This window comes from Urtica dioica, chromosome 9 (assembly GCF_054948205.1).
Source record: "Urtica dioica subsp. dioica isolate 48M chromosome 9, U.dioica_male_clone48M_v1_H2, whole genome shotgun sequence".
NCBI classification, from domain to species: domain Eukaryota; kingdom Viridiplantae; phylum Streptophyta; class Magnoliopsida; order Rosales; family Urticaceae; genus Urtica; species Urtica dioica.
In genome coordinates, this window is record NC_142764.1 from 12874914 (window position 1) to 12894007 (window position 19094).

Sequence of the window (19094 nt, forward strand, 5' to 3'; positions counted from 1 at the left end):
GAGGATGACACGGGGTGGTGAGTACCCATTTGTGCTTGTAAACGGTAAGGACAATGTTGAGGTTACGTTCCCAATTAACGTCGTTTTCGAGTTTGTTTGAGGAAAGGATGATTGATAGAGGGTTGAGAGACATCTTGCTGAAGAGTTGAAACAAGTTTATGATTAGTCTTTCGGTTTAGGATTTAAGTTTGTTTATGTTTTTAGGATGAACAAGACAGGAAAAATCCAAAGGTATTATGAACGAAATGACACTTTACTCCTTCGCGGGAAGGCCGCAACGAGTCACCTTTCATAAGTAAATGACTCATCATTAATGCATTTTCAAGATGTCAATACATCAAATTTGACTAGCCACTTTATAAAAAAAGTTTGATCACTCACATCCTTTCGTAGGGCCTCGAGGGAGGATTACTAGGGATTGAGTCTAAGTGTGTAACCAATCACTTAGTCCAAAAGATCGACTTTGAAAAACAATCCACCGAGGGGAGGCCTTGTCTCATTGTCTCACTCTCGAACGTAGCTCTTCGAGCAATGATCAAAGCAAAGCGCCGTTGAGTACTCTCATTTAAGAGAGAGGGCCACGATGGTGACTCTAAGTCTGGCGACAATTGTACTTTTTATTAGTGTTGGGGATCGTGGGTTGCAAACAACAACTATAAGCCTCCCACTTAGTTTTTAGAGTTGACACATCGTCTCGTATAAGTTTCGAAAACACGTTTCCTAGCGTATAGAGCGATAAAGTGGAATTCTAAAAATTGAATCTTAGATCGTCATGTTTCTAGGAAGAGCAGTGTTAGTGCATAAAGGCACAAGATACATACTCAGACATTTTCCTATATTTTCTACTTGGGAAAGTGTGTGAGGGAAGTGTAAATTTCTAACTCATTTGAACACTTGAAGTTTGAGATTACACACCTTCTTACTGTTTTTCGACTAATCTACAAGGAGACCTTCCACTTAAATTTTCAAGAGCAAATAGATTTTGAACATAAGCGATATAGATATAGTTTTGAAAACATTTTGAAAACCTATTTGATTTGGATGACAAAATATTTTCAAGTTTGAAAGTGAAAACGGTTTTTCAAAATTCAAACTAGTTTTGTAAAAATTCAATTTCAATTAAATATTCAAAAATCAAATTTAATCTTACACATTATGTTTATAACATTTAGAAAAATATTTTGCTCAAGGAAATTTTTCCATTTGAGTTCTAGAACTCTTGGAATGGGAGTCGAGATTCGGAATTCAAAAGTTAAATTTTCTAGAAATCTGGGATCACGGGTAGCGAATACCTCGGAGTAAAAATGCCATAAGCGGTGACTCCAATGTCCAATTAAGCTAATTCCAACTGTTTTGGAAAGTAGACTCACAGACCTTTAATTTGGTTCAAGAACCAATAAAATCCAAGTTACGAGCAGAAAGATACATCCCATTTACAGTAGGTATTTTTAAGCTCAAGTAAAACTGGACAGAAATTCGGTCGGGAATTAAGTGCAAAATATTTAAGTGTAACAGAACGTTTTATTGAGTTGTTAAGTCTTTCGAATGTGTCTTATTAACATATTAATAGTATAACACAAGAGATAATAACAACTAAAATAAAACGAGCGAGTAAATAAGCAAAGCAAGCAAGACAATATTACTTGTCACAAAATTATCCGAAATTTCTCAAACTTGTCAAAAAGTGATTTTGATCATTAAAAAATTAAAAACTTTTAGAACTAATTCTAATGTGTTTTAATATCATCCAAAGGTTGTAGAAAATCAACATGCTTTTTAATTTAAAAACACGAGCAATAAATTTTAAAAAAAATATAAAATAACAATTCTTGCAAAACCATAACTCGAGTAAATTCAAGAAAACGATTTTCAAACTCATATTTCAAATTATATGCACATGCTAATACTTTGACCATAGCTCTGATACCATTTGTTGGAATAGATCTAGGGTTAAGAAAAGATTTATCGCTTCTAGCAAGAGGCAGAATATAAAAAATTTCTTTAAAACATGTAAAACGATTTTACAACCTAGACAAAGTGCATGAACATATAATTTAAAATTTTAAAACTACATTTAGTTTTTACTCGGTACCAACCTCGAATGGAGCTTGAACGTTAAGAAGCCTTTGGTAGGTTGAAACGTTCGTCTCCCCACGCAGCATGCCTCTCCCGCTAGTCTTCTTGAACGTGTGAGCAACCATGAAAGTTTCTACCACTAGAGTCTTAAGAGAATGGTTGGATTTAGTGTGTGGGCACTTTTAAACATGATGACTCAAGAACAAGTCTTTGAGCCAAAGAGCTAAAACAAATGCTAGGTCTAATGAGGACCTAGGTGCCAAAACAAAAGAACAAAAATGGTTAGAGAGAGAGAGAGGGGCGGACAAACAATCTAGAGAGAGAAACTCTCTATTTCAAAAATTGTGTGTTGTGAGTTGTGAATGAGGTGATGTAGTTATAGGAGGAGGATTACCTTCAAAAGGTAGTTTCCTCTTTTCTATAAAATATCACATATTCATGAGAAATTATTTGCTTCCTTTTTTCCTCATGTCACACGTCCAAGGCATGCTTCAAGAAGCAAGCTTGTTTCCTCTTTTGATTGCTTCTCCCTTGCCTTGGCCGCCCATATCACTTTCCTCATAGAAGAAATTTTTTTACTCTTTTTCTTTTGTCAAGTATTTTCATACATCAATGCACAAAATAATTCCTCTTTTCTCTCCTTGGGTTGGACGGTTTGCATGCATCTAGAAGGAGCTTCTAGATGTTTCTTTATTTGTTCATGACAACATAAGAAAAACCCATTAAGAATTTTCAAATAAAATTCCATGAAATGAAATTAATCCTCAAGGCCCAAATACTTTAAGTTGGCCGTGTGGAATAATTTATTGTCATCATATGACAATGTCAAAAAACTTATTTATTGACGTTCATACCATCCCATGTCCAAAAGGACAAAATTACCCTTTAGACAATTTTTGTAAAACTTGTCTAGTTCTTGTTTTGACTTAGCTTCTAATTTAACTAATCCTACTCTAATGACTTGTGGTAGTGAGCTCATGGATCCAAATGAACAAAGCTTAAGCTAGCATACTTGGACTCAAAACTTCACAAACATTTTCCAAGTTCTAGCTTAATGTCAACTGACTACACTAAAGAGTTGACACTGAAATCTCTCGGTTCAAATGAATATATTTTATACTTAAAAATTCTACTTAATTGTAAGGAGTGGATCCATTGAATATTATCTATGTTTACCCTTCATGAATATCATCAACTAGATGAGATTTACAAAATTACCATTTTACCCTTCTAGCTGTTATTTCCTCAACTCATTTTTCGCTTGTGAATAAGTTAGAAACAATGTATTGACAAGGAGCTAACAAGTCACATTGATTCATCCAAAAGAGTCGCGACTCAATTTGGACACTGGTCAGTTCATTTATTCACATTCCAATGAACATAGCATGATGTGATATACATTGCATTTCAGCAATCTTGTATATGAATTCTATATCTATGAGATCTTCTCAAAGTTACTCATGGCATCTTCATAACTTAGTATTTCACCAATAGGTCTTGTCTATATCACATAGTGAATCTAGAACTCTGACTTTCTCAAATGAGAATACGTAAGCTATGAAATGACATGTCTCATTTCAAGATTGAGGTAAGCACGATGCAATTCATACGTAGTGACTTCGAGACATAAGAGGTTAACTGGTTTGTTTTTATTCTGTCTCTAGAAATGGACTTGTCAATTCAGTACCTTCAGAAGATACCTAGAAGAACTATAGAGTTTCAAACTCTCAATGTCTCATAATCAGACATCATAGATTCTCCTAACAATCATACTGAGATCAATAGCCTTTTGACCCTTACATTGCGAATATACTGTTTTAAGCAAACCATGAAGAGTTTGTTCATGCAAATCTATATTTGACTCTTCAGTTGTTGTTAGATTTGTTTAAGGACTAAAAACTATAGTTTATCATAAATCTTCAAACTGACAAGGAAGAATGAATGAACGTTTCAACTTTTATTAATAATTTAGCATTTACAAGCAAGAGTCTTCGTGAGACTTTATTACATCAAATGTACATAAACAAAGACTACTACTCTTCTTGTGGGCACCATTGACAACATGGGGGTGGAGGAAGACTATGGGGGTTTGGTCGGAGACTTAGACGGGTTCGAAAAAGGTGAGGGAAGAGCCGGTGGCGCGGACAGAGCGGCAGTATTCGGTGTGTGCGGTGGACAGGTGATGTCGCGTGTGGATGGCCTCCTTCATCAGTTGGCAACGCTCCTTGCACCGCGTAATGTGTCCTCGTTGACCAGCTTTGACGCCGCCGCACTTTACTATTTTAGTCGGCCAGATTCAAAACTAAGAATTTATTAAGGTGAGACTTCACGTGGCATTTAATGTATTAAAGCTGACGATGGTCTCAAACACGAACGTTAGGTATTTTTACTACTGAAAAAAAATATTGGTATTTAAGTGCATCAAAACGAAAAGATTGAGTAAATACGCTGTCAATAACCCACATTTTTGTAGATTGTAATAATGAATACTAACTTAAGTGCTACAAAATAATTTAAGTCGTACGAAAATTCAATCTTGACTAACTTTTCGCTCTTTCGAACCATTGCACTACAAGTCCCTATATTGAATACGTTGACAAACAAACAAAGCAAGACAAATCTTTCATTTTTTTTAACAAAGACCACTACCCAGACGACTCTACAAGCATTTCGTCAAGAAGAGTGAGGAGGACATAATAGAAGGTACAACGCCATTCTATATATCTAAGATTGAAAAAATATACAGAGAAAGCTACACATTGAACACATTATTCAACAAGAACTGGGATACCGAAAAAAAATTGGTCGATTTACGCGCAAGAAATCAGGGCCGTAGGATTCCGATATGAAATCAAATAAAATCAATTTTTTTTCGAAGAAACTGGGGTAAAACGGCCGGTTCAGGGCTTGCAAAGACAAAAAATTCAGCCCAAATTAATTAAAATTTTCATAAAGACAACAATTTTGAGAAAATAAAAATTCAAACAAATAAATAAATAAAATTTAACTCATAATGAGCCCAAAATTTGATAATTAGGCCCAATGTGCTAGCCAAAAGCCTAGAGTTGACTTAGTGAAACACTAGCATTTTATTATAGCATATTTATTTATCTCTTTTCATATTTCATAATACTTGTTCCATGTAGGACTTTTAAAAGTTTTGCAAGTGCCTTCCCATTCCACAGGTTATGTACTTCTCTATGTTGAGTTTTTTTTTTAAATAAAATAAAAAAGTTAAAATAAACCATGAATTGCACATGCACATTGCACACCAACTGATTTTAATTTTTTGTATTCTTTAATTTTTGTATTCTTTATTTTGTATTCTTTATTTCTTAATTATTTTATTTTGCTTAATTTTATACGTAGTTTTATCCATATTTAACACTAACATAATATAAATGAATAACAAATGTTGTTTGTCATTCTCGAAAAATTGAAAATATTAAAATTTTTGCGACTTTTGAGAAATTTTACATCAAAAGCTCAAGGAGCAGAGCCACAAAAAGTCCGATTCGGGCCCAAGAAGACGAAGGGCCATTCAAACTGGACCTCACCCGAGTCAACACGCGTGCGTGCTTCTACGCCGCGCGCCACACCATAAGCCTGCGTAGCACGTGTCACGCCTCATGTGAAGGCCAAGTGCCTAGCCCGTGTCCCGATATGTCCGCTAAGGTTGTGTACATCCCACAAAATTCAGGGTTTTTCTACCCTCATTCCCTTATAAATACTCATCTTCATACATTGATCAAGGGTAACTTTTTCAAAATACAAACGACTTGATTACTAAGTTCTGAAACGCTGTCGAGAATGCTCTGCACCCCATTTCCTCTGAGTTGCTCACAAAATCAAAATATTCTGAAAGAATATATCTGCCCTCACTTCAATCATAGCAACCAGACTAATGTTGAGTGTCGGGGAACGACGCAGAGATACCGCATCTACGTCCTTTTAGCTCTTTTAATCTTCTTCCTTTTCAGCTCTTTTAATCTTCTTCTTTTTCTTAGATCTCCGTGACACTCGTGACTTCTGAGTTACGCATGCCTGACTCGGGTGCGACCATTTGATCCGGCGTTAGGTCAAACCGCCCAAAGTCTTAAATCGTTATTTAACTTTTAGCAAATAATTTTGGCGCTAAAAAGATGGGACTTCTCAGCTTAACAGCCTCAATACCCTTCCCTAAATAATTTTTCTTAAAAAAAAAAAAGCTTTTTCTCAAAATTGAGAAAAAAAAATGAGCAATCAACAACCCGGGTGTTCTGAGTTGGAAATAACCCCAATAATGTTGCAAGTAACTCTAAATATTTCTTGCATTTCTAAGCTCATGGCGATGAAAAGTCACACGCCAAAGAAAGCTCGACTCGCTCACCATCTCCAGCTCGGAATTCACAAAATCCTCAATGAATGCAATGCCTTATGGCCGCAGGGCCACGAATCGACCTTTGAAAATAGAATGGCGCCCAAATGGGAAACCTTAGAACCCCATTGAAAAGGATCATGATGATGATCCCGATTACGAGGGCCTCAAGGATTCCGAAGACACCGACACATCTGTTGATAAAGACTAGGGACTCCCTATTGCAGATGATGATGGGCCATCGAATCCTCAGCCTAGACTGAGGAATTCCACTGTTTTTTCCCAAGAAGGAAACTCCTGACGATCAGCCCTCGACCGACTTGGTCAAGGGGTGGGTGTCGCGGATACTCAAGGGATGATAAAGGAAAATCGTCCAAGATGAAACTCACATCTTCGTGATGCGAAGTAGGATATAAGAAATCATCTAACCACCCAATGCAACACGCGTAGTAAAGATCTAAGGGAACTTCTTAGCTCGCGACCTAATGCACCTCCTCGGCTCCCACAAACGAGAATCGTCATGCGAACCAAGGGTAAAATGAAAGGCGATAAATGATCATTCCTGAGCAAAGGGTTACTCCAACCACCAGCCTTGATGTTGTCATGATGATACACAATCTCCAAAACAAGATTCGTGAAATATGAGAATCGGGCGTGGGCGGTTATGTAGCCTACGGGGTCATTGAAGAGATTCAAACTCCCTAATCTCTCACCCTATGACGGAAAAGAGAATCCCACTTATCACATCTAGCATTATGAGACCTGGATGAAGATGCAAAGTGTAATTCCTAGGCCATGTGCCAAGCTTTCTGCCTCACACTCATCGAACCCAGCTGAAGTTTGAGAACATGTAGCATCCGATCGTTCAAAAACCCGAAGGACACGTTCTTGGCTCACTTCGCTACGTCTATTGTCCAAAGAATACCAAGATGTACTTGTAGTCCATTAGGCAAGAGAGTGGCGAGTCCCAAAGAAAATACCCCATCCTATTCTCGGAAGAATCAAACAAGATCGATTAATTCGACGATAGAGATGCGATAGCTGCAATCATAGAAGACTTATGCACAAGCGACTTCCTAAAGTCCGTTGTCGGTTACGTTCCTTCTAGCATGGCCACCTGTCACGAGCCAAAAGCTACATGAGAGTCGAAGATTACCTCGACAGACGGAGAGGCAATAGCCAAAACTCTTGCCGCCAAGACGACCACAACAACAAGCAAACTGACTCTCGGAAGAAGAGAAATAGGGAGAGGTCAGGCTTCCAACAGCTAACCGCCCACGACTCAAAAATCGCAACTTTCAAAAAATTTCTAAAAATATTCTACATTTACACCATTAAACACACCGTCAGATCAGATTCTGGCCTTGGCACGTGACAAGTTCACTGTCCCAATATTCGATAGTTGTGATTGTTATTATATATATATATATATATATATATATATATATATATATATATATATATATAATTTACTTTTTTTGTAAGTTTTATTTTTATTGGATAATTGAAGTATTTAAAGGAAAATTTCTTTAACTGGGAGGGAGTTGGAAATTTTGTGTCGTTAGACTATATTAATTCAAATATTTTACAGTATTTCTTTTACAATCGTAGTCTTTTTTTTTTTTTTTTTATGAACAATATTAGGCTTTTGTTGAGATTAGGAGGGGCATAACAGAGCTGATTGATCTTCTGTCACCCATAATGAATTGTGGGATGAGAACACAAGAGCTCTGGGACTTTATAATAATATAATATATATTTATAGTTTTACTTTTATGTATATATATTTCTTTACTATTACAACTACATACATTACTGTTTCAAGGGCATTTTTCCAAGCGTTTCGACTTGAACGATGTCACACTTTTGAATGCATGATCTATACACATTAATCTAATGGACACAAAGTTTTTCTTTTTTATGTTTCAAAAACTAAACATACTAACTCTCCCTTGGTCCGATTCTTTATAGCATTGACAGCAAATATCTTCATTGGTCCGATTCTTTATAACGTTGCCAACTTTGTTAAGCCTTTCATTCCTATCGTTAAGAGTTATCGTTTCTCCCTCTTATTTTGCAAAAATCATTTCTCTTTTTTAAGTCTGTCTGGTTGTTTAGAACTTTCTAGTTGGTAAGAAGACACTCACCATGTACTCAAACACACAGAATAAAGTATCATCTTCTTTGTTGACTTCTTTCAACGGCACACTCTTAGGATGGTTCATTTTTCGCAAGCTTGAGTAGTTACCAAACAAAATCATCAACATTCCTTCTAACTTAGGTTCCGCTTTTATTTCCATTTTAACACTTCTGTCTTTAACACATTTTATTATAATCGTCTCATAATTGATTTTGTTGAGAATATAATCAATATATGTAATTCCAATTATCTAATTATGGATTTTATATTATTAATTATGATTATATTAGTTGTTTATATTCATGGACTATATCTAGTGATCTAATTCGGAAGTTCAATTAGACTTTTATGAGGAATATGAGCAAAATAAGTAGACACTAGATAATTGGACTTTTTAAGATTTAATGGGAACCCTAATTGGAACATTATATAAAGCGGTTATGACCTCCAATATAATGTATCAGAAAATAGTCGTTTTTTTTTTCTTTATTTCATAGAGCACATCCGGCCCTAAGGAGATACGGTTGAGGAAAATCACCATACCACCGGTCGACGTTCATCAAATTACGCTTCCGCTCACGCTCGATGCGATGCCGATGGATTCATGTTTGTCTAATAACTTTGATAATCTAATGGATATTTGATTTGAGATATTATTTGATATATATATTTATTATTAAATAGATCTTGAATAATAAATAAAACATGTGGTATCAGAGTCCTAAGTTATTTTTGTTAGGTTATTGGGTTTTATATTGCTTTTACGGTCTTTTATTCTCTGTTGAAATTTTTCGTACTTGATGTCGGGGAATATTTAATCCGAGTAATTTTTTTTTTCTTTCTACATTCGCTTTTATCTGAGTTGGATATTGCTTGTAGTATCAATTCCGCTGAACCATGTTAAACCATATTCAAATACATATTCATGTTTGTCTTTTGTTTTTGGTTCTACGGTCGTTCATGATTGCACTTTTGATTCATTTATGATCTTCGGGTGATTTTTAATTCTTATATTATTGATATACAAACCTTGCATCGTGCATATGCTTTGTATATAAATTTGGACATCTTTTGGTTGTGTTTTCATATTCCAGAAGGTGGTGTGTGATCGGTTTGACGGCCACCACTTCAGCTTATTTTTTTTGTTAACCCTAAATAAAATTTGGGTCATTTTATAGAAATTGCTCATTTTAGGACTAAATTTCTTTCCCTTTCCAACTATGTTTTTTTTTTTTTTGTCATAACTAAAAAGACCATTTCAAGAGAGAGAAATATTTGTTTTCCTAATCTACCGTCACTCTACCCTTATCTCATTTATATATTTATTTTTCATTAATATATTTTTTTTTATGTGTAATGACCATTTTAACCTAATTTTTTCCTTTTATATTGAATAAAATTTATTTTAATAAAAGAATAAAAGTAGGAGAGAGAAAGCATGAAAAAAAATCTAAATTTTAAAGCTCATAACTCTTGATTCCGAATTTCGCTTCCAAAATTTTTTGTATCAACACGAAGCCCTCGGTGAGTGCTTTCATTCAAGACCGATCTTGACCATGTTTTATTTTAAGATTAAATTTCGTGACAACAGTCTCATAGAATATAATAATTTAGTGACAACATGCTCATGAAATTTAATGTTTCTTGGACAAATTCGCTAAGAGTCACTTGATTCTATGACAAATATTAGTTTACAACGTGGTATCATGTAAACGTTTGAAAAAAAAAATTAGTGTTTCATTTTTTGTTTTTTAGGTATTCACAAGTTGATACCAGGTTGGAAACCACTAGTTTTCAATGAACCATGAGATTATGGACTAATTTCTCGAGAACTTCAAAATTACGTGACAATGTCTTATTATGTTTTGTGACTTTGTTGTCACAAAATTTTGGGATTTCGTGACAATAAGGTCACGAAATTTATGGATTTCATGACAACGTGGACATGAAATCTTTGTATTTTGTGACTTTGTAGTCGCGAAACAGAGACCATTTCGTTACAAAGCATAAAATTTTGTGACAACATGGTCACAAAATTTATTTATTTAGTTGGATGAGGATGAGGAGGAACGGACTGCGTAGGTGGAGGAGGAGGAGGAGCGGACTGCCTACGTGGAGGAGGAGGAGGAGCGGACTGCCTACGTGGAGGAGGCGGACTGCTTATATATGTGGAGGAGGCGGAGGAGGAGGAGGAGCGGACTGCCTACGTGGAGGAGGCGGAGGAGAGGACTCTCTACGTGGAGGAGACGGAGTATGAGGAGTCTGTCTAGGTGGTGGAGGGAGGGACTCTCTACGTTCTTGCGTTGGCTCGTAGAAAGTATTCATGTCCTCCAGTCCCTGTGTTGGCTCAACCGTGTTAGGAGTTGATCTAAATCTTGGAGAAACTAGGCTCTCCCTTGCTGCCTCATGCCTTTCCCGCGGCTCTTCAGATATTTCCAAAATCATATGAAATCTTCCACGTCAGGAATCGTTTTCCTCAAATACAAATAAGCTTTCAATTGACTGTTGCCTTTAATCTCAATAGGTTTATATACACCATCAATCAAGTACTTCAAACTGATTCTGTGAGTTGATGGGGAAAGGCCAAGCTCCGCAAACATCTGCATCAGACTAGGGTAGTTCACCGAAGAAGACACCATAATACCCAAATTTCCTCCATCGACGTATACTGCGGGTTCGACCCATGTACAACTGTGCTTCAAAAATATATATATTTCTGACATTCCTGCATAGGAAAAACGCATATCTGATTTTTTTTTTCATTATCGTGTATGAAAAAAATTAAATGTCTACAATGAGAATATTTGTAGATATGTATATCTACAATTACACCAATTGTAGATATATATATATATATATATATATATATATATATATATGTCTACAATTATTGTAATTGTAGACATATAGGTCTACACCTTCAGCTGTTGTAGACTAATAAGTCTACAATAACGGAAGTTGTAGAGTTTTATGTCTACAACAACTTAAGTTGTAGACCTATATGTCTACAATTACAATACGACGTATAATGGGGACAATCTACAATTTTGAGGTTGTAGACATGTATGCCTACAATTCAAGAACGCAAAAAAAAACTCAAATATCCAAAAACATGAAGAACAACATACAAACAAACTCAGCAACAAACAATACAGAGACGGAGGTGATCACGCTCAAATTATGCAATTGCTAAGCGGTGATCAAGCATTTTGGACTTCAGCTTGTGCGACCGAATGGATTCCTCTACCATTTTGGCACTTGAGATCCTCCAATTGCCTAGTCAAATTCTCAACTTGGGCTTTAAAGCTGTCATCATCCTTTGATTGGTATACTCCAACTGGTCGGGCCCTATTAGTGCTTTCAATGGGATTTGGCTTGGTCCAAGTGTCAGTCATTTCAGCTAGCTCGTTGAGGTACTCAATCGCTTCATCGGGATCTTTGTTCAAGAATTGTCCATTGCACATAGATTGGATTGACTTGCGTTCATCACTAGTAAGACCATCATAGAAGTAACTCACGAGACGCCAACTCTCAAAGCCATGGTGTGGGCACATATTCAAAAGTTCTTTAAATCTATCCCAAGACTGGCAAAGTGATTCACCGACTTTCTTTCTGGTTAAACATTGAGATCTGTTGTTTTAGACCATTAGTCTTAGGTTGGGGAAAAACTTGTTGAAAAACAATGTAGTCATCTCCTCCCAGGTTCCAATAGACTTTGGTCTTAGAGAGTATAACCAGCTCTTCGCTTTGTCCTTGAGGGAAAATGGGAAGAATTTCAACCTCATGATGCTAGCGACATCTGGGCGGCTATAGAAAGTTACCACTGCCTTCTCGAATTCTCGAACATGCACATATGGATTCTCATTTTCTAGCCCGTGAAAGGTTGGCAAAAGTTGGATCATACCAGGCTTGAACTCGTGATTTGGCGCGTTAGGATTGAAGATGATGCATGATGGGACCGTAGTTCACGCCGGATGCAAGTACTCATTAAGGGTTTTGACATGATTGTCCTAAAGTTGTGTCATTGGGTTGAAGAAATTGTTTGGCAATGAGATTGGAGCAGATGGATGGGAAGAAGAAGAAGTCAAAGTTGACGAGAGATACAGAGACTTAGGTGTTTCTCGAATATGGTCAAGGTCTTCGTTGGGTTTCTTAGCAAAACGACCTAGTTCATCTCTAAATTGGGTCATTCACTTCTCTTTTTTTTAATTTTTAATTTTTTTAGGATAAATATGTAGTAGTATGAATGGGTACTGAGAATGTTTCCAGACCAATTGGAAAGGTCGCTATGATCCCACTTTAGACCCAAGTCTTTCTAGACAGAACTCTCCGAGGTTCCCAGGCTAGCTTGGAGGAGATTGCAAAGCAAACCTTATTTAACAACCAGTCTTTTTAGACAGAACAAGACTCAGTATTTTCCACCACACACTGCAAATGTACCCGCTTATTTTTTATTTTTATTTTTTTGAAAACCTAGTTAAGTTACCAAAAGATATTACTAAAATTAGTAAAACTAAATCTAACTAAATTAGAAAGAAGATTAAAGGAGATTGAAGAAATAAAACTAAAAAAGAAAACAAATAAAACTACATAAAGCAATCTAGAGAGAATTAAAGATATTATTTCTAATAAAAGAAAAAAGAAAAAGAAAAATGCAATAAAAGATGGTTCGAAGAAAAGAAGGGAAACAGGAACTACAAAAAGCCTATACTAATGACGTAAAAAAAAGTTAGTTAGGGAACACAAAAAAAAAATATTCAATAAAGAAATTAAATAAAATACTTACCTCTTGTCGTTTAATTCAAGAATTCAAGTGTCGCACCTCCCGGTAACGGCGCCAAAATTTGATCACGCTCAAATTGTGCAATCACTAAGCGGTCGTTGGTAACACAAGAAAAGCGGAGTCGTATCCACGAGGAGGCAAAAACGTAAAATGGAAACCAAAACCAAACGTTAAGTGGTAAAGGAAATATAAAAATGAAGAGATTGTTTTTATGATTAAAAGGTTTATAAAATCAAAAAGATGAAAACACAAGACGTCGGATTACTCAATTGCTCCGTTTACCAATTACCAATACGGTTCCACACTTATAACTCAATTACAAGTTTCACATCTCAAACAAGTAATCGGAAAATCAATGTTAAGATCAACCAATAAAACTCATGTATTAATTTAAGAACAAACTCTTCCAATTAAACCCGTGAATAAAATCTCGTTGACTAAACAAAAACGACGATATATCAAAGTGATTATAGCGCAGCAAGAATTAGTCTAACACAATAATATTCTTTTAACAAATTTTATAGGCAATCCCTGCATACAATATATCTTATTGACAAAATTGTAATAAAATAAAAACCACAAAATAAGTGTTATATGAAATTGATACTCTTAAAAATCACATAAATCAAGTATGACTAAATTCATATGAAAAATAAAAGTGTATAATTTTATGAGAGGAGAAAATAGTTTGGTTCATAAATAAATTAAACATTAAAGCACAACAAGTGGAATCATAGTCGATTAGGTAAACTTACACAATTGAGATTGCCTTTAGTCTTGCTAGAAACTTAGCCAAGAACACAATTCACTCTCACAAAATTATAGAGAAAATATGAGAGAGTAAATTGATATTATTTAACTAATTTTCGGAATTAAAAATATGGCGTCCAAAAACTAAGCCAAAACCTCTTATTTATAGTGTTTTAGAGGTGACAAAATAAAGGGAAACTAAAATAAAATGGAAACCAAATATTACACATACATATGGTGATTCTCGGAATTAAATGGACATTATTGGAGCTGATGCACGAGAATTTACTGTCGGAGGGAAATTCTTTAGCATTGTAGTCATCTCCGCCATGTGTCGTGCGTTCATTTGTTGATGTAGAAGAGAATAGACAATGGCATAAGCTGATTGGGTGATGCAATACATACTTTCACGAGGGAGAGATAGTGTTCACACCAGAATGATTTGCTTTTGGCAAGTGCGGGTACACAACTCCCAAGCTAGAGAAATTTCTCATTTTCTTCATGACCTTCTTTGCCACTTGTCCCAATATGATTTGCTTCTTTACAAACAATGGACACATGTCGATCTTCCTTTTAATGAGAGGATGTTGATGATGTTGACTAAAGGATCTCCAATTCATGTCATTTTCGGAAATTGCCAGATCTCAATTCCATATTTAGCTTTTAATCCGCTACTAATCCTACAAGACAAAATATATCAAATAAAATATTTGAAAGATTAAATTTCTCCAAAACAAATATTCTCTATTAAAATTATAATCGATGAAAATCAAGAAAATATTTGGATTATTTTTAATAAATATTAACAATGTAGCACAAAAATAGTACACTTTCATGAACTAATCAGGCGGGTAATGGCACCAACAAACCCAGAACGACACAGATCTAAAACCCAGACAACAAGCGCAGGAAAACAAAGATGAATGATGAAAAACAAGCTTTCTATTAAGATGCACGATGATGACGTTGAACAAACATGCTCTCTGTAACTCAGAAACCCAACGAGGATGAACGAAAACCCAGAAACAAAAAGAGAGGAGAGAAGACGACGACGACAATGAAGGAAAGAAGCTTAATTTTAGACGACGACGAGGTGGTCAGAGAGCTTCACCTCACTTCAGAGACACGCAGCTCATGGAGGAAGTTCAAACGTCCTTCACACGCAGAGAAAAAAGAGAGGAGAGAGAGATGTGCATGGCACAATAAACAAGACGTGCGAGAATTTTTATTGAGCATGTTTTTGTTTGGGGCTTGAATGAACAAAATTACAAATTAAATGGCCAACCGTGTATCAAAATATTATCTCTCCTCAAAACACTACTAAAAGTGTCCAAAAACAAGCTACTCTATATTTTGGTCCAAACTATTGAAATGAGTAATAGAATCGGCCATTTCCCTATTTTGGGCTAAAACATATAGATACATTTTCCATATACATTAAAGTTTTAGGGGTGGGTTACCCATTACCCATATGACTCAACCTAATTGACTATGAGTTGACCAAGTACAGTTGACCATTGACTATTGACTTCTGTTAGTTGGTTAATTTAAGTCAACTTTTTAAGTTTTGGTCGAATTTTTGGTCATTTAAATCGATTTAGCGGGTTGGCATTCGAGGTAAAATTTATTTAACGGTTTATATTAGTTTTAACTTATAAAATTGACTATTGTTGACTTTATAAGTTAAAGTTTGTTTTTTTGTAACCGCTATATATGAAAAATTTTCTAAAATCATTTATTTGAATTGGTCTTTTATGTTAATGATTTTGATTGAAACAAACGTTGCCAAAGTTACCTCTATTGTGCAAATCGAATTAGCTAAATAAAAGATTTCTTTTGTACCTTTTTTATTTATGTGAATTGTGATCAACCCAAAGGTTGACTCAATTTTGACTGAATAAAAATGTGCCTGATAAATATGTGACAATAATATGCTTTAATTTTCAGTGAATAGTAGTTTGTCCAGAGATGCATTATTATTTTACAGAACTTATTGCGTTGAAGTACCACTTGCAATCAATTTACTTGTCCAAAGATGTGAAATTAAGCTTGTGCTAGGTATCTTGAAAACAATTCCCCTTTTTTGTATTGTTTGTTATATCTTTCTTTGGTTTTCTAAGACATGTTTTGTTAATATTAGCATGTTCCTTGTCCTTTATGTTCTCAATCCAGCTTCATCTATCGTCGCCGTTCAAATCAACAACATTCCAATGCTAACTGGGACAAATCACAAGATCACTCTCAAGTGCATGAACTTGGATGTCACACTTAGGGACAAACAATCCACTGCCACTCAAGAAATTTCTCATGAGCCTTTAATTTGTTTGAAGTTAATTTAGCTTTTGTACCTAATAATAGCTGGTGTGTAGATTTTGGTGCTACTACACACATGAGTATGTCCTATGCAAGGCTGCTTATGGAGCTGGTCGCCAAATGATAATGAAAGATTTATCTATGTGGGCGATGGAAACGGCATTACAGTTCAGGCCATATGAACTTTTCGGATCCAACTAAAGACTGGGTTCTATTTGGACTTGTTTGAGACATATGTTGTTCCGTCTACAAGACAAAATTTAATTTCGATTTCCTCTTTGGACAAGTTTGGTTTCCCTTGTTCATTTGGAAAGAATAAGGTCATTCTATTTCAGAACTCAAAGCTTGTTGGATCTGCTTCCTTACATGATAACTTATACATACTAGATATTGCTGACCCTTGCAATGAGATCTTGCAAACATCTTCAAGAGGTACAAAGCGAAAATTAGATGAAAATTCTGAGACCTTATGGCATAAGCGTTTAGGTCACATCTCTAAGCAGAGAATTCAGAGACTTGTGTCAGATGGAATTCTCGATTCCTTAGATCTAACGAACTTTCAGGTCTGTATTAAGTGCATTAAAGAAAAACAAACAAACGAGAGAAGACTGGGTGTCAATCGAGCTAAGGATTTATCATTTCCCTCTCTTATTTTTCAACAATCATTTCTCTTTCTTAAGTTTGTTTGATTGTTTAGAACTTTCTAAGAAATTTCATTTTCCGGACTTCAAAACTAGCAAATTATCTTAACTGAACCTCTTATGTCTAAAATATATGAAACTGGACTATTAGCTATTTTTGGACAAAAATGCCCTAGAATGTACTTTAAACACCATATTCTTCTTTTTTTCATTTTCCTACTTCTCTCCCTCGCTCTAAGACTCGGATTTTCTCTTAAAACGTGGATTTTGTTAGCATAAAAAGATTATTAGTATGTTTAGTTGTGTTTATGGTATGTTTACTCATAATTTAAGTTGATTTACGATTGATTGGGGATTGATTTAGATTAGATCTAAGGTTTTCGCATTTGAAATTTGGATTTTTTTTTTTTTTTTGTGTGGTTTGAGATGATTTGGGTGTGGTTAGAGATAGTATTCATAGAGATTTAGTGACGGTTTGGGTGTGGTTAGAAACGGTTTGGGTGTAGTTAGAGATAGTATTCATATTGGTTTAGCGACGGTTTGGGTATGGTTTGGGACGGTTTGGGTGTGGTTTGAGATAGTTTGGGGTTGGCAACAATTTGAGTGTGGTTTGCGATAAATAGCGATAATTATTGAAAATTATCAATAAAATTATCAACAATAGTGCTTGTGTCCCAATATCATGCACATGTCATAAGATAATGTGCACTTATAAAGATACAATAGACCAACTTATAAGTGATGCTCCCATTGTACGTGATCCGACCTCTACAGTTCACCCTATCTGTCACAAGGAACCGTAGAAGCTGTCAAAGGTTCAAAAAGCTAAAATCAGTCAAATTTTCAATAGTTATAGCTATTTATCACCAAACACGCTCAAATTGTCTCAAACCACACAAACTATCTTTAAACCACATTCAAACTGTCTCAAACCACGCCCAATCCGCCACAAACCACCCAAACTATCACGAATCTAAAACTGTCTCAAAACCACACCAAAACCGCCACAACCCACACTCAAACCGTCGCTAAACCTCTATGAATACTATCTCTAACCATACTCAAACCATCTCAAACGACACCAAAAAAATCCCAATTTTTAAACGCAAAAACCTTATATCTAATGTAAATCAATCCCAAATCAACCATAAATCAATTTAAAATCCAAGTAAACATTAAGTCAACACAGCTAAACATACAAATCATCATTTTATACAAAATCCACTTTTTAGAGAGAATCCAAGTTTTAGAGTGAGAGAGTGAAGTGAAAAAAAAAAAAAAAAAAAAAAAAAAGAGGAGAATATAATGTTTAAAATACATTCAAGGACTGTTTTGTTCAAAAAATGGTCAAAAGTCTAATTTCATATACTTTAAACATAAAAGGTTCTACTAAGTTATTTTTTTCTAGTTTTGAGGTCTAAAAAAATATATTTTTACTCTTTCTAATTGGTAAGAAGCCACTCCCCATGGACTCAACTCGACCTTTAGACGATCAGTGTTTCACATTACACTGGTGTTTCATTTTAGAATTCTGATTTAATAAAATATATATATATATATATATATATATATATATATATATATATATATATATATATATATCCTTTCCAAAAACCTTTTTTTTTTGGTAAAACCTACAACCTCCTCTTATATATATATATATATATATATATATTATCCTTTCCAAAAACCTTTTCTTTTTTTTTTTGGTAAAACCTACAATATATATATATATATTATCCTTTCCAAAAACCTTTTCTTTTTTTTTTTGGTAAAACCTACAATATATATATATATATATTATCCTTTCCAAAAACCTTTTTTTTTTTTGGTAAAACCTACAATATATATATATATATATATATATATATATATATATATATATATATATATATATATATATATATATATATTATCCTTTCCAAAAACCTTTTTTTTTTTTTGGTAAAACCTACAACCTCCTCTTATATATGGAGGTGCTTACCAGTTAGCTAAGTGGTAAACTAAGCTACGGCCGTCCATTTTGATATGATA